Below are 22,434 nucleotides of genomic sequence, written 5' to 3'. Positions count from 1 at the left end.
TGGGGTCCAGTGACCATGAAATTATAGAGTTTTCAATACGTGGAGAAACCAGGAGGGGCATCAACAGAACCTCCACACTGGACTTCCGAAGGGCAGACTTCAGCCTATTTAAGGAACTAATTCAGAAAGTTCCTTGGGAAATAGCCCTTAGAAACAAAGGGGTCCAGGAAGGTTGGACCTGCTTCAAGAAAGAACTCCTGAAGGCACAGGAGCAGGCAGTGCCACTGAGCCGGAAGATGAGCCGACGAGGGAGGCAGCCAGGCTGGATGGGCAGGGAGCTGCTGAAGGAATTAAAGATTAAAAAGAGAGTGTATCACCTTTGGAAAAGAGGGGAGGTGTCCCAGGAGAAGTTCAAGGAGGTTGCTAGGTCTTGTAGAGGAAAAATTAGAGAGGCAAAAGCCCACTTGGAGCTCAGGCTGGCCACAGCTGCCAAGGAAAATAAAAAGTGTTTCTTTAAATATATGAATAGCAAGAGAAGGGCCAAGGACAACCTCCAGTCCTTGTTAGATAGAGAGGGGAATAGAGTGACAAAGGATGAGGAAAAGGCAGAGGTGCTTAACACCTTCTTTGCCTCAATCTTCACTAGTGGGACAGGTTGTCTCCAGGACAGCTGGACTCCTGAAGTGGTGGATGGAGTCAGGGACCAGTACAGTCCCCCTCTAATCCATGAGGAAGCAGTAAGGGATCTGCTAAGTCACTTGGATCCTCACAAGTCCATGGGACCGGATGGGATCCACCCTAGGGTGCTGAGAGAGCTGGCAGCTGAGCTGGCCAAGCCACTCTCCATCATTTATCAGCAGTCCTGGCTCACTGGAGAGGTCCCTGAAGACTGGAAGCTGGCCAATGTGATTCCCATACACAAGAAGGGTCATAAGGAGGAGCCAGAAAACTACAGACCTGTGAGCCTGACCTCAGTGCCAGGCAAGGTCATGGAACAGGTCATCTTGGGTGCCATCACAAAGCACCTACAGGATAGCCAAGGGATCAGGCCCAGCCAGCATGGGTTTAGGAAGGGCAGGTCCTGCCTCACCAACCTGATCTCCTTTTATGATCAGGTTACCCGCCTGGTGAATGTGGGGAAGGCTGTGGATGTAGTCTACTTGGACTTCAGCAAAGCCTTTGACACTGTCTGCCACAAGAAGCTCCTAGCCAAGCTGGCAGCTCATGGTTTGGACAGATTCACTCTGTGCTGGATCAAGAACTGGCTGGATGGCAGAGCTCAGAGAGTGGTGGTGAATGGTGCCACGTCCAGTTGGCAGCCAGTCACAAGTGGTGTTCCCCAAGGATCAGTGCTGGGCCCAGTCCTGTTCAATATCTTTATTGATGATCTGGACGAGGGCATTGAGTCCAGCATCAGTAAGTTTGCAGATGACACCAAGCTAGGAGCAGGTGTTGATCTGTTGGAAGGTAGGAGAGCCCTGCAGAGGGACCTGGACAGGCTGGATGGGTGGGCAGAGGCCAATGAGATGAGATTTAACAAGGCCAAGTGCAGGGTTCTGCACTTTGGCCACAATAACCCCAAGCAGCGCTATAGGCTGGGGACTGAGTGGCTGGAGAGCAGCCAGGAGGAAAGGGACCTGGGGGTACTGATAGATAGTAAGCTGAAGATGAGCCAGCAGTGTGCCCAGGTGGCCAAGAGAGCCAATGGCATCCTGGCCTGCATCAGGAACAGTGTGGCCAGCAGGACAAGGGAGGTTATTCTTCCCCTGTACTCAGCACTGGTCAGGCCACACCTTGAGTACTGTGTCCAGTTCTGGGCCCCTCAATTCAAGAAAGATGTTGAGGTACTGGAACATGTCCAGAGAAGGGCAACAAAGCTGGTGAGGGGCCTGGAACACAAATCCTATGAGGAGAGGTTGAGAGAACTGGGCCTGTTTAGCCTGGAGAAGAGGAGGCTCAGGGGTGATCTTATTACTGTCTACAACTACCTGAAGGGACATTGTAGCCAGGTGGGGGTTGGCCTCTTCTCCCAGTTAACCAGCAATAGAACAAGGGGACACAGTCTCAAGTTGTGCCAGGGTAGGTATAGGCTGGATGTTAGGAAGAAGTTTTTCACAGAGAGAGTGATTTCCCATTGGAATGGGCTGCCCAGGGAGGTGGTGGAGGCACCGTCCCTGGGGGTCTTCAAGAAAAGACTGGATGAGGCACTCAGTGCCATGGTCTAGTTGACTGGCTAGGGCTGGGTGATAGGTTGGACTGGATGATCTTTGAGGTCTCTTCCAACCTGGTTGATTCTATGATTCTATGATTCTATGACTAGGGGACAGGAGGGCATGGCTTATGAGGAGAGACTGAGAAACCTGTGGCTTCTTAGTCTGGAGAAGAGAAGATTGAGAGGGGATTTAATCAATGTTTATAAGCACCTGAGGGCTGGACAGGAGGGGGACACACAGGCTCTGCTCACTTGCTCCCTGTGATAGGACAAGGAGTAATGGGTGTAAGTTGCAGCAAAAGACGTTCCACCTCAACACGAGGGGGGACTTCTTTACTGTAAGGGTCCCAGAGCACTGGAACAGCCTCTCCAGAGAGGCTGTGGGATCTCCTTCTGTGGAGACTTTCAAGGCCTATCTGGCTGTGTTCCTCTGTGATCTGTGTTAGATAGTATTGTCCTGCTCTGGCAGGGGGCCTGGATTCGCTGATCTCCTTGGGTCCCTTCCAACCCCTAACATCCTGTGATCCTGTGAGCCTCCTGTCAGGTAGTTGTAGAGAGCAATAAGATCTCCCCTTTAGCCTTCTCTTCTCCAGATTAAACAACTCCAGTTCCCTTCATTGCTCCCCATACGACATGCCCTCTATATAGACTCATGTGCTGAAATTCTGTCCCTGAGTGCTGGACAAATCCTGCCTTAAAGTGGAAGAATTCTGAGTTCTTTTTTGTTTATTTATTTCTTTCTGAAAGAATGGAATCAGTTAGCACCACTTGTGATAACTTCACACTTCACAGCATATGATGCGACACTGCAAACCTGGCTTGCAAAACATTTGATTTAGAGTATTAGATAGCATCCTATGATTTTTTTTCCCTCTAAATTTTGTTTAGCATTGACTTATGGATATGAAAGGGCATCATTTTGGTAGCTAAATCTAATCAGCACTTTGTACATAAAATGCTTGAAAAACAGACATCAATAGCAGTCCATCTTAGTGTGTCTGCATTCCAGATCGTTGTGTAGTGTAAGTTAACTTGCTCCTTCACTTCTCTCGGAGCCCAGCTGGTCTTGCTTAATTTCACACTATTTTATATTCTGTTTATTACTGAGGCCAACAAATATTTTAGTTTAGCTGTTTGTACATGTTAAACAAATATGGGATCCTGGTGGAATGTCTCTGGCAGAAACAACCTAATTCCTTATACCCTCAAAGTCCCTTCCACACTTGAAGCGAGTGGGCTCAGCCAGTTAAATTAGGCACCCAAACAGGAAAACCAGACACACGATTACAGTTTCAGCCATAGCTAAACAGTTCAGCATGAAAGTCATGTTGTTGTTTGGCTTTTTCACAGTGAGGCTTGCATGAACAGGGACAGCTGGCAAAGTCTCTGTCAAAGCCTGTCTGTGGGAAGCAGGAGACAGGGAATTCCTGCTTCATGGAGCCGGCAGAATTGGTTTAGCTTTCCTCCATGAAAACATCATCTTATGTAGTCAAGCAGCAGCAAACCAGCATATTTCAGTCTCCAGACAGGTGTCTTAGGTGTTCAGAGACTAGAAAAGTCTACAGATTTTGGGTTTCACTTTTCTTGCAGATTTCTGCTGTGATTGTGGTTACCAGGCTCTGAGTGCTGTTCACTATATTCATGAGCCTCACAGACCTGCTGACAGTGCTGACTGTCAGGAGAGGTGGTGACTGTCCTCTCTGCTGCCCGCCTGATGGCTTGATGGTTAGGAAGATGGTGCAGGAGATACATCGAGATGCTGGAGCAGATCCAAAGAAGGGCAACAAAGCTGGTAAGGGGTCTAAAGAACTGTGATGGTTTGGGTGTTCGCCACCTCCCCCCTCCTCACTCGAGAAAAATCACTGAGACTAGACTCAGCTGATCTGGAAATTAGAAGGAACATTTATATTTACAGCTTATCACAATATACAAGCAGATATTTACTATAGATACAGCTATAGAGAGAAATATAAAAATACAGAAATACAGCAGCCTTCCCAGAAACCAGAGTCCCCAGGAGGGGCTCCCTACCACCCTTCCACCTCCTTTCTACTCCTCTACTTTATCCCAGACTTTGCTTTACATTCAAAGTGAGTTTGGAGAATCGGCCAGGGGGGTTAGGAAGCAAAGCGATTAGTTACACAGACAGCAGGTTAGGGAGAGAAGGGAAGCAGCCAGAGACACACAGCCACTGTGTTATCTATGTTTGTGTTCTTGTTTTTATCCATCTCAGCAAGCCTATGAGTGAAGTAGACATCACCATTGTTTCCTTTTCACAGCCTGTGATCTAATTCTTCTCACCAAAATATTCCAGCTAGCTTCAAACTAGCACAAGAACATGTCCTGTGAGGAGGAGCTGAGGGAACTGAGGAGAAAAGGAATCTGAGGGGAGACCTTATCACTTTCTGCAACTACCTGAGAGGAGGTCGTAGCAAAGTGGATGTTGGTCTATTCTCCCAGGCTTTCAGGAATATTTCAAATCGAGTCTTCCACTTTCTTGCCAGTACTCAAAACACTGCAAGCAGTTTGATCCTTCACTACTTTAAAGACACCGCTTCAGTACAAGGGGTTTTGCAGATATTTATATTGGGTGCAGTAACCAAACTAGCAGTACCCTCATTTAACTGAGAAAGAGCTAATTACTATCTTCTTTTAACCTTCTTCAGATCTGAAAATTATTTTCCAGCTCTTTGGTCCAGAAAAGAGGCCAGGCTTCTTGATTTAGCCCAGGCATCTAATAATAGCCATTTTATTTTCAAAAGGACAGAGTCAAGTTGCATGCAAGCCTTTATTTTTGCATGATGGATCTCTTTTGTGATGGTTTGATAGCATTGTAGATATTGATTACAGTTTAGTATTGTTCCCTCAATAAAAAATTGTCAGGCATGGTATTTGTAGAGTAAAATAACTTGCAAGTAATCAAAGGTGCAGGAACTCCTGGTTTCTATGTGAACTGAAATTTTGTTTGTCTTTTCTCATTTTGGTGTGTGGAAAAGGCCAACAGATTGTTGTTTTCTAATGACAGCAGGATATAGAATCATAGAATCAACCAGGTTGGAAGAAACCTCCAAGATCATCCAGTCCAACCTAGCACCCAGCCCTAGCCAATCAACTAGACCATGGCACTAAGTGCCTCAGCCAGGCTTTTCTTCAACGAGGCTGGTGAGAGGCCTCGAGCACAAGCCCTACGAGGAGAGGCTGAGGGAGCTGGGATTGTTTAGCCTGGAGAAGAGGAGGCTCAGGGGTGACCTTATTGCTGTCTACAACTACCTGAGGGGTGGTTGTGGCCAGGGGGAGGTTGCTCTCTTCTCTCAGGTGGCCAGCGCCAGAACGAGAGGACACAGCCTCAAGCTGCGCCAGGGGAAATTTAGGCTCGAGGTGAGGAGAAAGTTCTTCACTGAGAGAGTCATTGGACACTGGAATGGGCTGCCTGGGGAGGTGGTGGAGTCGTCGTCCCTGGGGCAGTTCAAGGCAAGGTTGGATGTGGCACTTGGTGCCATGGTCTAGCCTTGAGCTCTGTGGTAAAGGGTTGGACTTGATGATCTGTGAGGTCTCTTCCAACCTTGGTGATACTGTGATACTGTGATACCTCCAGGGATGGTAACTCCACCACCTCCCTGGGCAGCCCATTCCAATGCCAATCACTCTCTCTGACAACAGCTTCCTCCTAACATCCAGCCTAGACCTCCCCCACCACAATTTGAGACTGTGTCCCCTTGTTCTCTTGCTGGTTGCCTGGGAGAAGAGACCAACCCCCACCTGGCTACAGCCTCCCTTCAGGTAGCTTTAGACAGCAATGAGATCACCCCTGAGCCTCCTCTTCTCCAGGCTAAACAACCCCAGCTTGAAACTCTATTGCAGGGTCTGCAAACAATCTTGTTGCGTCAAATAGATGCCCAGTGTTTGCCAAAAATCAGTGAAATGAGGAGATAATGGGGAAATGGAATAAAGAGAAAGAGAGCACTGTTTTTTTTCCTTCAATACTGTGACCTTTCTTTGAGATGTGTCATTCACACTGGCGTTGTTACTATGAGTGTTGGCCCATGTTGATTTTAAAGTGCTTAGTTGTGTGATGGCTTCTTACCAAAGCTGAGGAAGCACCCTGTGGTTGGCCTCACTTTAGGCTCGATAAGCTATTACAGTAATGCTGTAGTTAATGGTTTCTGGAAAGTTGATATCTATCTGCGTTTGAACGAACACATTTTGGGCTAAATATTGAGAAATCACAGGTATGTAATGCAAATCCTGGGTGTGCCAGCCAAGCCTGTAGAAAAAAGCTCATTAGGATTAATCTCTAGCAGAGTGACTAATGCAAAGAGAATGAGGTACTTTCCTCCCTGAGACAGCAGAGATTTGACACAGCTTTCAAAGGGGCTTCACTGGAATGCAGTTGGTTGCTTTGTGCAATAGGTATGCTAGCTTATTTTATTGAGAACTGCCTATTTTAGACCAGAGAACACTATACTAAATTAAGAGACATGGAGCAGCATAGTGCAGAAATAGATTTAAAACAAAGTATCTTGCTCAGTTTGGGAGAAATGAGGTACATAGTTGTCCAATGTACATTAAGAGCTTTAAAAGCAGCAGCATATGAAAGCTGTCTCACCTCCTGCTCTGCACTTTTGAGATTTGCCAGATTCTCACTTTTGAAGAGCATATTTATGAGTGATACATTTGTTACATCCCATCTCTGTCTATTTTCACAGTGACTTCCACATGTAATATCAAGAAAATTAGTTGTGTTTTAGGAAGGGGTAGCTAAAGACTCACTTTATTAAGACTTCTCCAAAGTCTTTCTTAGGTGGAGTATTACTTACTGGTAATGTTTGCGTAAGACAACAGGATTTTTCCCTCACAAGTGCTGGAGTCTGCTAATAGCAGTCAAATTCTTTTGAGTGGTATGTAATTGTTAGCCTCATAAAAAAAGAAAAATAAATTGCTGGGTTTATCAATAAAGCTGTACAGAGCCAAATACCAACACAAAGAAAATTTCAGTGTAATTTACAGCGTTTAACCACATCGCACTGCGTTCCCATGTAGTGCTGAGATTTGTAGTGTCAGATTGAGAACTTAGCTTCTTTGACATTTCATCCGTATTTCATGTTTCATTCTGGATAACTTATCAGGCAGGGTGAGGATATTTGGAGATCTTTTCTAAAACTCTTAATCATTTTTCAAAGGAAGTTAACGGAAAAGGTAGATTTTCTTGATAATCCTTTCAAAATTAAAATATAACACAAAACCACTACGTTTAAGTGACATTAAGAGTCTGACTTAAACCAACTAAAGCTGGAAAATTCAAAGTGAATAACTAAGACTCTCTCGTAAACTGCCTTCATGTATTACAGCTGACTGGGGAAGCGGAGGTTCAGGGAGCACTACAGCTAAATAATCCTAGGAGTTTTGATATTGCCTAAACCCCAGTAGTTGGGAGACCAGGATAGATGTCTTTCAAGATCATTCTTTCTCTTGAGAGACATGGCATTTCCCTTTCATGGTCGTGCTGAACATGCCAGTTCATGCTTCTTTCCATGGTTAATAAAGTGAGGGCTGAGTATTGTGCAAATAAATTCCAACAAATAAAGACCTGGTCTAGGCTAGGGTATCCCTGCCCATGGCATGGGGGCTGGAACCAGATGATCCTTATGGTCCCTTCCAACCGTGACTGATTCTATGATTCTGTCTAAAATCTGAATCTGAATCTGAAAGATCCTGGAGGATCCAGATCACAGACTTTCTTTCTCTCCCATCTCTACTTAAAAGAAAATTCAAGTAGTCAGAACCTCCTTTTACTCTTTCAAAGCATCAAAAGGATACAGATTTCCCCTTGTTTTCATTTGGGGTCGAGGCTGACCTTTTTTTCATTGAAACCAGTTCACTATTCTGTGTTTACACACTTTATTAGCTTCATATTGCCAATGTATCAGATAAGCATGAGTGAGGCACAGCAGTACTTGTTAGGGAGAATCTGTTGTAGAGCTCCCATAATTCGTTCTAGGAGTTCATTAAAATTCTTCAAATATTCTAACATAGGGAAGGTTTTATAGGTCTTAGTGCTCTTCCTTTAAGCTGAATGGCAGATTTTTGTGCAGAGAAGGGAACTTAATATTCTTAACTGCAGTTAATTTGAGTCAGCAGAGAAACTTTGCCTTTCAGCCACTAGCACTGAAGTTAGCCCACATTTTGCAGAGCTTTTGCAAGCAGAGCCTGCAGCCTCTGATTAATGTGAGAATCTCCTTTCAGTTTCCCACTGAACATGTTACTTTAAAATTTGCATAATTGTTTAAAGTTGCGTGTTTTGCTGATACTGCCCCTGTTAAATGATACAAGAAAACACAACATTGGGTTACATTACTGACAGGATCAAAACAGAAAGTGGCACTTTTCTGCAGTTGCGTATTTTGTGAATCTGGGCAGTAATTGGAACATATTAATGGTATCCTTGACATCTCCCAACTCCTCTTATCCTGCTCCACCCCTGCTCCCCCTGAAACCCTCCATGTAAACACTGTGGATGTTTAACACATTTTAAGCTGTCCAGTTCTGTGCAACTCCTTCTAAAGTAATTTGGAATGGTGATTCCTACTTGGTGAGACGTGCTCAGCCATAAGCTCACACATATAGCAACACGGAAAGCATGAACCTGTTAAGGATTTCACCTTTTAAGAAATGACAGAATAATTACAGGACAGCATGTCCTTCATGAGTGAAAACAACTAAGCTAAAGTGCTTTCAAGGCTGCCATGGCCTACTTCTCTTCTAGCAAGCTGCATAAATCATAAGCTGCTAAGGGACTGATTCATACACTGAGTGGTAAGTGGAGTCTATATAACGGTGTATATAAATGTGTGGATAACACACATGCACACAGCACTGCATTTAGCCCTGAGTCACAACTAGGCAACAGAACAGAGTTGGCATAGCCCGAACCCTAACTTTGTGTACAGATACTGAAAATGCAGAGGATGAGCCATGTGCTTCTTTATTGAAGGGTAAATAAATTATTCCATTCTGAATCCTCTTCAGAAGGGGATTGTAATAGTTGGTAGGTTTGCCTCAGGCCGAAATGTAGTGTGTTAGAAGTTCTCAGTTCTGGAATGAATGTTCCTGGCTTTAAAAAAGAAGAAAAAAAAGTGTGTCAGGCATCTAATTGTACCTGTTTAGGGAGGACTAACAGTAAAAATGTTGTCATTTGCAGTATTTAAAAGACAGCATGCCTTAGTCAAAAACGGAAGCAACCCAAACCAGAAATGTTAGCTGGCTTTTCAAATGATCTCTTCTCTCTTACAGTGACTTTCTGGTGAATGAATTGTTAAACTTCTTTGTAATATTTCTATTATTTGAAGTCTTTCAGATGCTTCAAATAATCTATGTTATTGGGATGATGTTTCTTTCCCAGAACACTTTAACTGGGCTGATTTCACATATGCTCCAGTATTACCAAAGGCCAGGTGAATCCTGAAGAGCTGTAAGCAAGGTTAACTCAGCCTCTGAAGGTTATTCAGAGATTTAAGCTACATGAAAATTATACTTGTCAGAAATATCTACTTTTTACAGGCAGGGGTGCTTCTTTTTCTTGCACATAATTTTAGGGCCACAGTTTCAAAGGCACACTTAATACATTTCTCCTTGTGTGTGAAAAACCTTTGTCCCTTAATACACAGAGGCACATTGGTTGGTCTGGATAGCTAACATTTGCATGCATAGGCAGTAGATTCTGTCATTTATGCATGTAGATAATAGAATTTACATGCACAAAACTCATTTGACTTGGCCTCGGAACAGATTGGGAGGACAGGTATTTAAGGTTTGAGGGACAGATGCACAGTGGGGGACTGCTGGAGTAAATGATGGTTGAGTCTGGAATATTGAAATAAGGATGCTAAAGAAGAGATGAAGGCAATGCTCATCGGCGTTTGAGTCATGCTGAAAGCAATGAGAGTTTAAATACAAAGAACAAGGCAAGAAAGGTATCAAAGGTCACCTTTCATTGTGAAGAGAGCTCTAACTTGAAACATGAAATTTTATTTTCTGAAGTATGTTTTTGCCCTGTGGTCTCTGTCCACTGATGGCCTTTAATGTCTTTCAGGAAATTTCAGCCTAGCACTTCATGTCACTGATACCAAGTCATTTAGCAGAAATTGCAGACATTTAAGGGTCAGTCCTTCAATTCAGGTAAGCTTTTTAGGCCTACTGATGTGAATGCAAAAATGTTGGGTTTGTGCTGAGAAAATGTGCTTGAATTCAGATTCAGAATTACTTCTATTTGTAAAGTATCCCTCTATTTGATCCTCACCAGCTAAGGGTAACATTTTGGTTCTGCATTTCACATGTCTCTCACAGTCTAAGAAGCTGGTATCTAGATCTAAATGTTGCCATTTGGGGCCCCAGCTAAACAAAGTTTGTCATCCACACTAGAGCCATAGCTTATAGGAAGGTAATATCAAGGCCTTTACAGTAATGCACTTAAACACAACTGGGTAAAATAGAGAGAGAGCAGAAGTCTTGATTTCAAATTTCTCAGGTTTGTCAGATTATGTTATACACTGTCAGACTGTTCTGTGAAAGCTGAGGCCACAAGAGTCCCATTATGACTTCCTGGGCTAGATCCTTGAGTGATGTAAATGGGTGTAGTGCTACTAGAGCAAGTGTTGATTTCAGTAGCTTGGGATTTAGCACACTGGATCTGATATATAGCTATAAAACCTCACTATGCACCTTGAGAGTTGTACCCTATAAATGTTTCCACAGTGCAGGTTTGTATAGTGTCTGTAGGAAACTCCTGTTGTCTCTGTGGCTTCAGAACACTAACTAAACAAGGTGAAAGTGGGCAAACTCCTGCCTTGTCCACCTCCCACATCTTGAACTTTCCCTACCTCCTGCAAGTGCAGGGTCCTACACCTGGTGAGGAATAATAAACTACACCAGCACACGTTGGGAGGTGATCTGCTGGAGAGCAGCCCTGTGGAGAGAGACCTGGGAGTCCTGGTGGATAACAAGTTAACCATGGGACAACAATGTGCCTTTGTGGCCAAGAAGGCCAATTGGATCCTGGGATATAATAAGAAGAGAGTGTCCAGCAGGTCAAGGGAGGTTCTCTTTCCCCTCTACTCTGCTCTGGTGAGACCTCCTCTTGAATACTGTGTTCAGTTTTGAGCTTCCCAGCTTAAGAGGGACAGGGAACTGCTGGACAGGGTCCAGTGGAGAGCTACGAGGATGATTAGAGGTGTGGAGGGCATGGCTGATGAGGAGAGGCTGAGGGACCTGGGGCTTTTTAGTCTGGAGGAGATTGAGAGAGGATTTAATCAATGTTTATAAGCACCCGAGGGCTGGCCAGGAGGTGGGGGACAGGCTCTGCTCTCTTGCTCCCTGTGATAGGACAAGGAGCAATGGGTATAAATTGCAGCAAAAGAGGTTCCACCTCAACACAAGGGGGGGGGACTTCTTTCCTGTGAGGGTCCCAGAACACTGGAACAGGTCCCCAGAGAGGTCGTGGAGTCTCCTTCTGTGGAGACTTTTAAGGCCTGTCTGGCTGTGTTCCTCTGTGACCTGTGTTAGATAGCATTGTCCTGCTCTGGCAGGGTTGAACTCGCTAATCTCCTTGAGTCCCTTCCAACACCTAACATCCTGTGATCCTGTGATCAACTTTCTGTTGTTCTCACACCGTAACTGTTAATACTAGTAAGAGAAATTTTAAGTGTACTAGCTCTTAGTGTGCTTGATCTTTCTTCATTTTCTCACTCTGGACTATTGGTCATTTTTACAAGTATACAAAGACAAAGAGAATATCACTAGGAGGGGCCATCTCAGTGCCCTGTGTAGTAGAGCATCTTGCTCTGTTTTTGCACATAGTGCTAAGTATGTATGCACACACTCAGAAAATCAGCACACAGTAAGTGTCTTCAAGCACCCACATTCATTTTTTTTCACCTGGTAACTAATAAAATGGCATTTTTGCAAGAAAGCAAAATGTTAGCTATTCCAGTATCTAGACTGAACTTTGTTGCATTAATTGTCTGCCAGTGATTTGGTGTTCAGAACTGAGGTTGCTTTCCCCTGAAAGATAATAATTTGAAAGCATCTTCCAACAATTACTTTATATAACTATATAACTTGTTTCTGTGAGGGGAAGAAAATGATACAAAGTGAGGTATAGCAGCAGGCATCCATGTGCTTTCCCACTGGTATACAGCAGCTTGTATTTTGATAAGCATAAGAATAATATAGGAGAATCCATATTTTTTATGGCACAAACAGATCAAAATATATGTGTTGTCAAATGGCTTCTAGTAATCTTTGTGTTGGTATTTCATCTTTGGGGGTAGGGGGAATGAAACAACTTCTTTACTCTCAATAATCTTTTACATGATGTGTGTCAAATAAAATGCACTAATGGTTCTGGATGTGAGACATCATGTGTCTAAAAATAATATATAGGTTTAAACAATACCTTTGAAATACCTAATGGTTTTCTGGATAGGGAGCTAAACAACCCATCTACATTTGTTTGTTTACTGAGTGTTGCTAGTGGAGGCAGTGTATATTTTTCTTCATTAAGTGTCACATAGAATCATAGAATCTTAGAATGGTCTGGGTTGGAAGAGACCTCCGAAGGTCATCTAGTCCAACCACCCCTGCAGTAAGCAGGAGCATCCTCAAGTAGATCAGGTTGCCCAGAGCCCTGTACAGCCTCACTTTGAAGATATCTGGGGATGGGGACCCAACCAGTTCCTTGGGCAACCCATTCCAATGTTCCACTACCTTCAGCATGGCTTCACCAAGGACAAATCCTACCTGACAAACCTGGTGGCCTTCTATGAACAGGTCACAACATTCATAGATGATGGCTGAGCAACTGATGTCATTTACCTGAACCTGAGCAAAGCCTCTGACACTGTGCCATACCACATCCTGGTCTCCAAGCTGGTGAAATATGGGTTTGATGGGTGGACCACTAGATGGATAAAGAACTGGTTTGATGGCCACACCCAAAGAGCGGCTGTCAATGGATCCATATCCAAGTGGAGGCCAGTGACAAGCGGAGTCCCTCAGGGATAAGTCCTGGGACCAGTCTTGTTCAACATCTTTGTCAGTGACGTGGACTTGCTGAGTGCACCTTCAGCAAGTTTGCTGATGACACCAAGCTGTGTGGTGCAGCAGACACACTGGAGGGCAGAGATGCCATCCAGAGGGACCTGGACAGGATGGAGAGGTGGGCACAAGCCAACTTCATGAGGTTCAACAAGACTAAGTGCAAGGTCCTGCATCTGGTTCAGTGCAATCCCAAGTACAGCTACAGGCTGGGCAGTGAGTGGCTGGAGAGCAGCCCTGAGAGGGACTTGGGGGTGCTGGTGGATGAGAAGCTTAACATGAGCCAGCAGCGTGCACTTGCAGCCTAGAGGGCCAACCAGATCCTGGGCTGCATCAGAAGTGTGGCCAGCAGGTCGAGGGAAGTGATTCTCTCCCTCTATTCCACTCTGCTGAGACCTCACCTGGAGTTCTTCATCCAGTTCTGGAGGCTTTATTACAAGAGGGATGTGGTAATGTTGGAGCGTGTACAGAGAAGGGCCACGAGGATGCTCAGAGGGCTGGAGCAGCTGTCCTATAAGGACAGAGTGAAAGAGTTGGGGCTGTGCAGTCTGCAGAAGAGGAGGCTCCCAGGTGACCTTCTTGTGGCCTTCCAGTATCTGAAGGGTGCCTACAAAAAAACTGAGGGGGGACATTTTAGGCTATCAGGTAGTGACAGGACTAGGGGGAATGGAGCAAAGCTGCAGGTGGGGAGATTCAGAGTGGATGTCAGGGGGAAGTTGTTCAGCATGAGAGTGGTGAGAGGCTGGAATGGGTTGCCCAGAGAGGTGGTTGAGGCCCCACGGCTGGCAGTGTTTAAGGCCAGGCTGGATGAGGCTGTGGGCAGCCTGATCTAGGGTAGGGTGTCCCTGGGTATGGCAGGTGGGTTTGAACTAGATGATCTTTGTCGTCCCTTCCAACCCTGAACTGATTCTATGATAAAAAAACTTGTTCCTAACATCCAATCTAAATCAACTCTTCTCTAGTCTGAAGCCATTGCCCCTATCACTACAGGCCTTTGGAAACCATCTCTCTCCATTCTCCTTGTAGGTCCCCTTCAGGTTAACTGAAGGCCACTATTAGATCTCCCTAGAGCCTTCCCTTTTCCAGGGTGAATAAACATCTTTGAACTTGTCCATAGTAAGATGAGGGGAAAGAAGCTAAATCATTAAAAGATCAAGACAAGTTCTTACTGTATCGTATGAGCTGTATAGCAAGAGGGACCACCACAGTTGTTACCCTACTAACTCTTAATGTGAACTAGATTATTTATTTTGCAGTATAGCAGACAAAGTGATACAAGAAAATAAAATCTGGATCAGATGAAATTCACTTTAAACAGCACTCCACTCAAATGAAGTATTTAGTTTGCTTTTTGCAGAATTAAATGTTTGATACTGTGATACTGTGATGTCAGGTGTTGGTAAAGGAAAGAAATGGAGTTAAAGAGTAGGTTGATGAAGGTGAACAAATAATGGTCTTGTGTTTAGTGTTCCCAGCTGAGATGTGAAGGAGCTGAGTGCAGGTCACTGGTCTGTGTGTGTCCTGATGCACAATTGCTGTGTCACTGGAGCCGTGTGTCCTTGTAGTGGTGAAATGTTGGTTGGAGTCTGTGTATATGCCCCTGCCAGTACTGCTCACTGAGTGATGGCACTGCTACAGACTTCCAGGCACTGGAATTATCTCAGTTATTTGGGACACTTTTGCTGAAGTTGGACTGAGGTGGCTTCTCTTTTTGATCTGTAACCTGATTAACACTCCAGCCCTGCAAAATGGCAAACAGATACATGGAACTGTATCATTAATTCATCTTTTCATGGAGAATTAGGAGAACCAAGGATTCAAAACACCTTTTCCAGGGAGCAGGTTATTATCAGGTACTTGGGACATTCCCTTGAGGGGCTGCAGGCTCTGGTTCACATTTCAGCTATGAATTAGGCTGTAAGTAGATTTGAACTTGAGCATCTTGTGAGAAACCAAGGTGAACAATAGCAGCTTTACACTATGTCATGCCTTGTCTCCAGTGACAATGCAAGCTCCTAAATTGCTTGCATTGTCAAAACCAAGTGCTTCCCCTGGCGATCCTAATGGGTCCCTGTAGATCTGGTGAAGATTACAGCACTAGCTACGTGGGTTTTTAAAGATTGTTTCAAGCTATAGACACATCAAGAACCCAGAGTGATGTTTTCTTTGGGAGCTTAGATCATAGAATGTTTAATTACTGATGCCATTAATAAAAATATCCATAGGAAAAGCCACAGGTTAATCTTTTAGAGATTAGGGGGTTAGGGCAACTTGTTTTAGAGCATAATTTCCCTATAGGTTAAAATCTATATAATCATAGTAAAATTACCAAAAACTGATTCTATGCCCTGGTGTGTTTCTGTCTTCAGAGAGTGGGCACTTTGTACCCTTATTAAATGAATGTTGCTGTTCCTAATTTCTTGTGTATTTTTCTTAGACCTTTCATTTTATGCTCCAGTCTTCACCTAAGTTGTGAAGTTTTGACTAGGTGTTTGATACCAGCTTCAGAGGAGGTGCATAGATTGGATTTACTTGCATTTGTTCAGACATAATGAATCCAACTTATAGGTAGTGGGATTTGTAAGCCTATTGCAAACTGTGTAAGAACCAAAGCCAATAAATGTAAGGAAGACCAGGAGGAGGATGTATATTAAGGACGTAACCTACATTACCTTTGATGACTCCTAGACTGATGAACTTTTGAGGTAATTAGATTCACAATGATCACTAGATTTGTTTTCCTCTTTCCTGTTGAAACTCAAATGTTACTTTTGAGACACATTTTCAAATTTCTTTTCCCATCTGTACTTTAAATCACACAGCTAGCAGCAATACTGGAACCTCTCCAGAGAAGGGTGAGGAAGCTGGTGAGAGGCCTGGAACACAAACCCTATGAGGAGAGGCTGAGGGAGTTGGGGTTGTTTAGCCTGGAGAAGAGGAGGCTCAGGGGCGACTTCATTGCTGTCTACAACTACCTGAAGAGAGGCTGTAGCCAGGTGGGAGTTGGTCTCTTCTGCCAGGCAAACAGCAACAGAATAAGGGGACACAGTCTCAAGTTGTGCCAGTGGAGGTCTAGGCTGGATATTAGGAGAAAGTTCTTGCCAGTGAGAGTGATTTGCCACTGGAATGGGCTGCCCAGGGAGATGGTGGAGTTGCCATCCCTGGAGGTGTTCAAAAAAAGCTTGGATGAGGCACTTAGTGCCATGGTATAGTTGCCTGGATGGGGCTGGGTGCTAAGTTGGACTAGATGATTCTGGAGGTCTCTTCCAACATGTTTGAGTCTGTGATTCTATGAATACTTAGATTTTTACATTGTTGACTACTGCTGTGTGTGTCAGAAGACTCAAGAATGTCTGACAGATGAATTTTCAAAATGAGCCAACAGCTAAAAGAACTGAAGTAGCCCTGGTGACCCCATAACACCTATTCACATCTCCAAAAGTTTTACTGAGAACTTGGAAAATTCAAACTGCAACTGAAACACACTATGTATCCCCAGGCAGCCTACATTTGCATGATCAGTACTTACTCAGCAGAGTGCCACAGGTAGCAGAGACCTTGGTACATTAAATGGGTCACATTTAACTGTCCTTGAACAATTTCTCCTATGTGCTAAACATAAACAAGATTTTTGTCATATTCAGCATCACTGTTTCTATTTTCTCTGCTTTTTCTTTGATGTAGAGTACGTTTTCTATAGGAAATTTTAGGAGGCCAGTGTGAATATGTTAGGCCACATTCCTCTCATAGTCTCATTTAAGAATTCTCAGCTTCTATCATTTCATTTTCCTGCTTGGTTTGGTTTTGGTTTGTTTTGTCTTCCAGGAGAGTTTGATAATTCCAGATGGGCAAAAATTACAATTAAAAAACATATTGAATTTTATGGCTGAGGATTGCAGGACACATTACAGTCTCTTTTTGATTGCTGAATAGTCTTTGGAGACTGTTTTCTTGTCATGTAAATGCACTGTCATGTAAATCCACTGCCCAGGGATCGTGCTGCCTAGTGGTAACCAGAGGGAAGATGCAAGGGAACGCTGCTTTCCAGAAGCTACTGAAGGAAACCGGTAGGGGTTCAAATGTAAATAAAGATGTCAGGAAAGTGGTTTTTTTTTTTTTTCACAATGAAATCCAAACAAGTCTTTCTTTAACCCCCTTTGTTGTTTTCCTGTGATGTGGTAAATGAAAGGTTTTTCCTTTATGCAACAGGAGATACTTTTCTGCCCATTAAAATTCTCTTGTTTTTTAATAGCAGCCAGGAAACCTTTCTAAAAAGCGAATGGTTTAACACTCTGAATCATTTCCAACGGAGCTCCATGAAGTCACAGTGCCTTATACCAAAATGTAAGCTGCATTCAGTCATGACAAAGAAGAGGAGGAGAGTGGGGGAAAAAAACCTTAAGTTACTTTACACAAAGAAAACTTGAAAAGGGCGTTCTTTTAAGTGTGCTGCTAGCTTTGATGTAATTACCTTGCTTTTAAAACTGTTGTACACTAATGGCTGAAAGTCTGTAATTACATTATACATTTTTGGGTTTGGGTTTTTTTTTTTTTGCTGTGCATTCCATTCCTCAGGTTTGTAAATCTCCAGTCCTGCATGTGTAAAAAAATCTTTATTTAGAGAATAATTCCAAAATCCCATATACTGTGAAAGGTTGGATGTCAAAACTGAACATTACTTCCCCTGAAATGTGGGGTGATACATCTGCAAAAGAAACAGGTTTGCTCAGGATTATTTGAACTTTGTCCCATTGGGAGTGAAAATCTAAACACGTTAAAAGATTCAGTCCTATGGGAACTAAACATTCCTCATATGTAGAGGACCTAAAGAAGGTCTCAAGATAAAACCTTGAACTTAGTGTCTGAGTTTGCAATATATTAATTTTTAAATGTTCTTTCTTCAAGTGCTTTTTCCTCCCTCTCTCTCTCTTTTTCTTTAGAAAAGCCTTAGCAATATTCACAATCTTGAGTGGAGGATTCATAGAACACTTTTACTGACAGATTGCTTGTAAGGACTCTTTTGACTATGACTCCACAGTGTTCTGAAGTTTGACTGTCTTAAAACAATCGAGTAAGTTGGATAACTCCCTTCAATGTGTTTTCAATTGCAGATCGTGGCACTTTCCTCCAACAATTTTGAGGAGATAACTTTTAATTACAATAATAAGAACCACATGGGCAATGATTGATGCAAACCTGATGTGTTCTCCTACTTTATTCATCTTTTTAATTAGAGGCAAAAGAATGCTTTATCTGTTAAGGAGAAGAGATGAGTTGTGATGTTCTGCTGCACTTTTGTGACTTAAAAAATTTAATTGCTCATCAGAAGTGTGCGTTTACCTGGATGCAAAAGGTGAGAGGAAGTTGCAGAGTGTTTTCTCTCCCAAATTTGCTTATCTTCAGGTCTCTGTAGTGCCCCACATGGCACCATGCTGTTGAGGTTATGATACTCTTCTATTAGTTTTACTTTAGTTCTACAAGTTTCTTGCAAACATAGTTTGCAAACTCAAATTAGAGGGCAAGGAAAAGAGAGACTTTGTCAAAGGGTAGGTGGTGTAAGGTGTTGAGAAAGACCTGTGAGGTGTATTGTTCTTTAACTGTCCTTAGCTTTTAGAGATGAGAGAACTTAGCATGTCTTGAGTCTGCTGTGGCTGTGGTTTGAAGCAGTTGTAGTTTGTTGCGTGGAAGACACACAAACAGGATGGTGTAGGTTCAAATGCTAATGCAAGTCTTTGAAAAAGCTGCTGTGAATATTTTATGTGAACCGATGTAGAGGATTCACTTGTTTTGAGCATAGGGAAGTTTAGACTCAGTTCATTCCGTGGCTGAGGTACTTTGCAAACTTACACAGGTAAGTCTTAAGTTTCACACATTTGCCTGGAGATTTTTTTTGTCTTGCAACCACTGGAGTAGAATTAATGACCACGATGGAAAAACAGCACAGAGGTTTTTCTCACCTACTCTTGTTGTTCTTTTGTATTATATAGTGCTAATAGTGTGCCAAGTGAGCTACTAACAAATTAGAGGTGAGGTCTCTGCTCCACAATGTTCGTATTCTAACTGAAAATATGGTATCTCAGGGCTTTATAAAGGCAGGAAGGTAGTGAAAACTCTGGAAAAGAAGGGAACAGAAATCTTACATAAGATGTTAAAGGCAAGGCTAATTTGGATTTTTGTGGTTCAGATAAGAAACTAAATTAATCTGTATCAGCACAAGAATGACTGGAACTTCACAAATTCTGCAAACTAACATGGGAAGGACAGCACACGCTTTCATAGACCTGATGTCATATAAGCTTCTGCATTACCTGAGCGACTGCATATTAATGACATGGATTCCAGCCAGTGTTGTGGCTTGGTAGTCTGTGCTAGCATGTTAGGATGCTGGCTTTGGGACTGATTCAAATGTCTTTGAAGTCGATTGGAAGGCTTTCACCCTCAGTCAGTGAGCTACAGAGGTGCATTGGAGAACTTGTGCCAGCCAATTTGGAAATATCAGTGAGAGCAGAGAAGTTGTTCAGTTTCTTGTATCAACTGAAAGAAGAGAAGGAGAATTTAATTTTTAACAATCTTCTGGTGTGGGAACAAGTATTTGCAAAAAGATCTTAATTCCTGATGCCACATGCAAAATGGACTGAATTTGGCAAAAGGAGTGGTAATGGGAGAGAGAAGGGGAGTTTGTTGAATGTCCTTATGTTATCACTCAATGAGATGAGATTTAACAAGGCCAAGTGCAGGGATCTACACTTTGGCCACAACAACCCCAAGCAGTGCTACAGGGTGGGGACAGAGTGGCTGGAGAGCAGCCAGGCAGAAAGAGACTTGGGGGTACTGCAAGATAGTAGCTGAACATGAGCCAGCAGTGTGGCCAGGTGGCCAAGAGAGCCAATGGCATCCTGGACTAGATCAGGAACAGTGTGGTCAGTAGGACAAGAGAGGTTATTCTTCCCCTGCTCTCAACACTGGTCAGGCCACACCTTGAGTCCTGTGTCCAGTTCTGGGCTCCTCAATTCAAGAGAGATGTTGAGATACTGAAACATGTCCAGAGAAGTGCAACAAAGGTGGCGAGAGGCCTGGAACACAGCCCTGTGAGGAGAGGCTGAGGGAGCTGGGGTTGATTATCCTGAAGAAGAGGAGGTTCAGGGGTGACCTCCTTGCTGTCTACAACTACTTGAAGGGAGGCTGTAGCCAGGTGGGGTTGGTCTCTCCTCCCAGGCAACCAACAACAGAACAAGGGGACAGAGTCTCAAGTTGAGCCAGGGGAGGTCTAGGCTGGATGTTAGGAGAAAGCTCTTCTCAGAGAGAGTGATTTGCATTGGAATGGGCTGCCCAGGGAGGTGGTGGAGTCACCATCCCTGGAGGTGCTGAAGAAAAGAGTGGATGAGGCACTTGGTGCCATGGTCTGGTTGACTGGATAGGGCTGGGTGCTAGGTTGGCCTGGATGATCTTGGAGGTCTCTTCCAACCTGGTTGGTTCTATGATTCTGTGATTCCATTATTTGTGTGGTAGAAGTGTGCGTGCACCTCATCATTGATAAAAATGTTTAGTCAGGTACAGTCTGTTTTGAAGCCATTCTAGACAACTGCAAGCAGATCTACTGGCACTCAATGCCATTCAAACTGTGACCTTATCTGCAAAGTAGTTCTCTGTGGTTGCTTAAGTGGTAATACTTACACCAACAGAACTGGAAAAGTTAGGCCTCAAAAACAAAACAAAACAAATAAACACTCCTCCCCCCCCAAAAAAAAGGCACACAAAAAAAGCCCCAAAACCCACAGCCAAAACAAACCCAACCCCAAATAAAACAAATAAATGAAGAAAAACCTCATCCCAAACCAAAGTAAAAATCCAAACAGGTTTGGCTTGCATTACACTTATTGACAAAATAGTTGTCTTATGCAAGTCCACTCTCTAATGTAAAGGGAGTGGCATGAGGGAGTTGAAGTGCTCGGAAAGCCTGCATGTGTTTCAGTCTGTCCCACTCAGCATGAGGATCATAGAATCATAGAATCATAGAATCAATCAGGTTGGAAGAGACCTCCAGGATCATCCAGTCCAACCTAGCACCCAGCCCTATCCAATCAACTAGACCATGGCACTAAGTGCCTCATCCAGGCTTTTCTTGAAGACCCCCAGGGATGGTGCCTCCACCACCTCCCTGGGCAGCCCATTCCAATGGGAAATCACTCTCTCTGTGAAGAACTTCTTCCTAACATCCAGCCTATACCTACCCTGGCACAACTTGAGACTGTGTCCCCTTGTTCTATTGCTGGTTACCTGGGAGAAGAGGCCACCCCCCACCTGGCTACAATGCCCCTTCATGTAGTTGTAGACAGTAATAAGATCACCCCTGAGCCTCCTCTTCTCCAGGCTAAACAGGCCCAGCTCCCTCAACCTCTCCTCATAGGATTTGTGCTCCAGGCCCCTCACCAGCTTTGTTGCCCTTCTCTGGACATGTTCCAGCACCTCAACATCCTTCTTGAATTGAGGGGCCCAGAACTGGACACAGCACTCAAGGTGTGGCCTGACCAGTGCTGAGTACAGGGCAGGGTATTGTATTTTGGGATTCCTAGAAGAGTGACCTGGCATATATTCCTACACACGTTTGTCACATCTAAATTACTGAGCAATTGAGTTTAGTATAATGATTATGAATTAGCCATCTGTCAAAGCTGAGGAATGCCTACTTTAACCCTCAGGCTGCCACACATGCCTTTATAAGGTGCCCACAGCATTCCTTTGCTCCCAAAGTGGAAGTGTGGCAGCAGACCAAAAATTAACGGCAAGAGGTTGGAGGGGAGATAAGCTCCTTTCCACTTTCTGAGAAATCATTATTCTTTTGCTCATTTGTTTCAGCCAAGTTCTAGCAATATCAGAGTGGTTTGTGCAGTTTTCACTTTAAAAAAAGAATGACTGCTTTACACTGCAAATGCATTTCAGCTTTGAAGAGTCAGGATCTTGCCAAATTGTCTTTAATGTTACCTGAGAAAACATGTATATTTTATAGAAGGTTTAGAACTGAAAACTACTGGATTTTCTACTTAAGTGTCCTCCAACCTCCACTTCAATCAGTCATCTAAAATGAGACAGTATATAACTTTAAAAATGTAGTACAACTTATCTTCAAAGAGTCCAGAGTGGTTCAGAGATCATTTGCCAAACTTACTTCCTTGCTGTGTACACCACCCTTA

This window comes from Pogoniulus pusillus, chromosome 8, assembly GCF_015220805.1.
Source record: "Pogoniulus pusillus isolate bPogPus1 chromosome 8, bPogPus1.pri, whole genome shotgun sequence".
NCBI lineage: Eukaryota > Metazoa > Chordata > Aves > Piciformes > Lybiidae > Pogoniulus > Pogoniulus pusillus.
The sequence above is the reverse complement of the archived record's forward strand: the minus strand, read 5'-3'. Positions refer to the sequence as shown.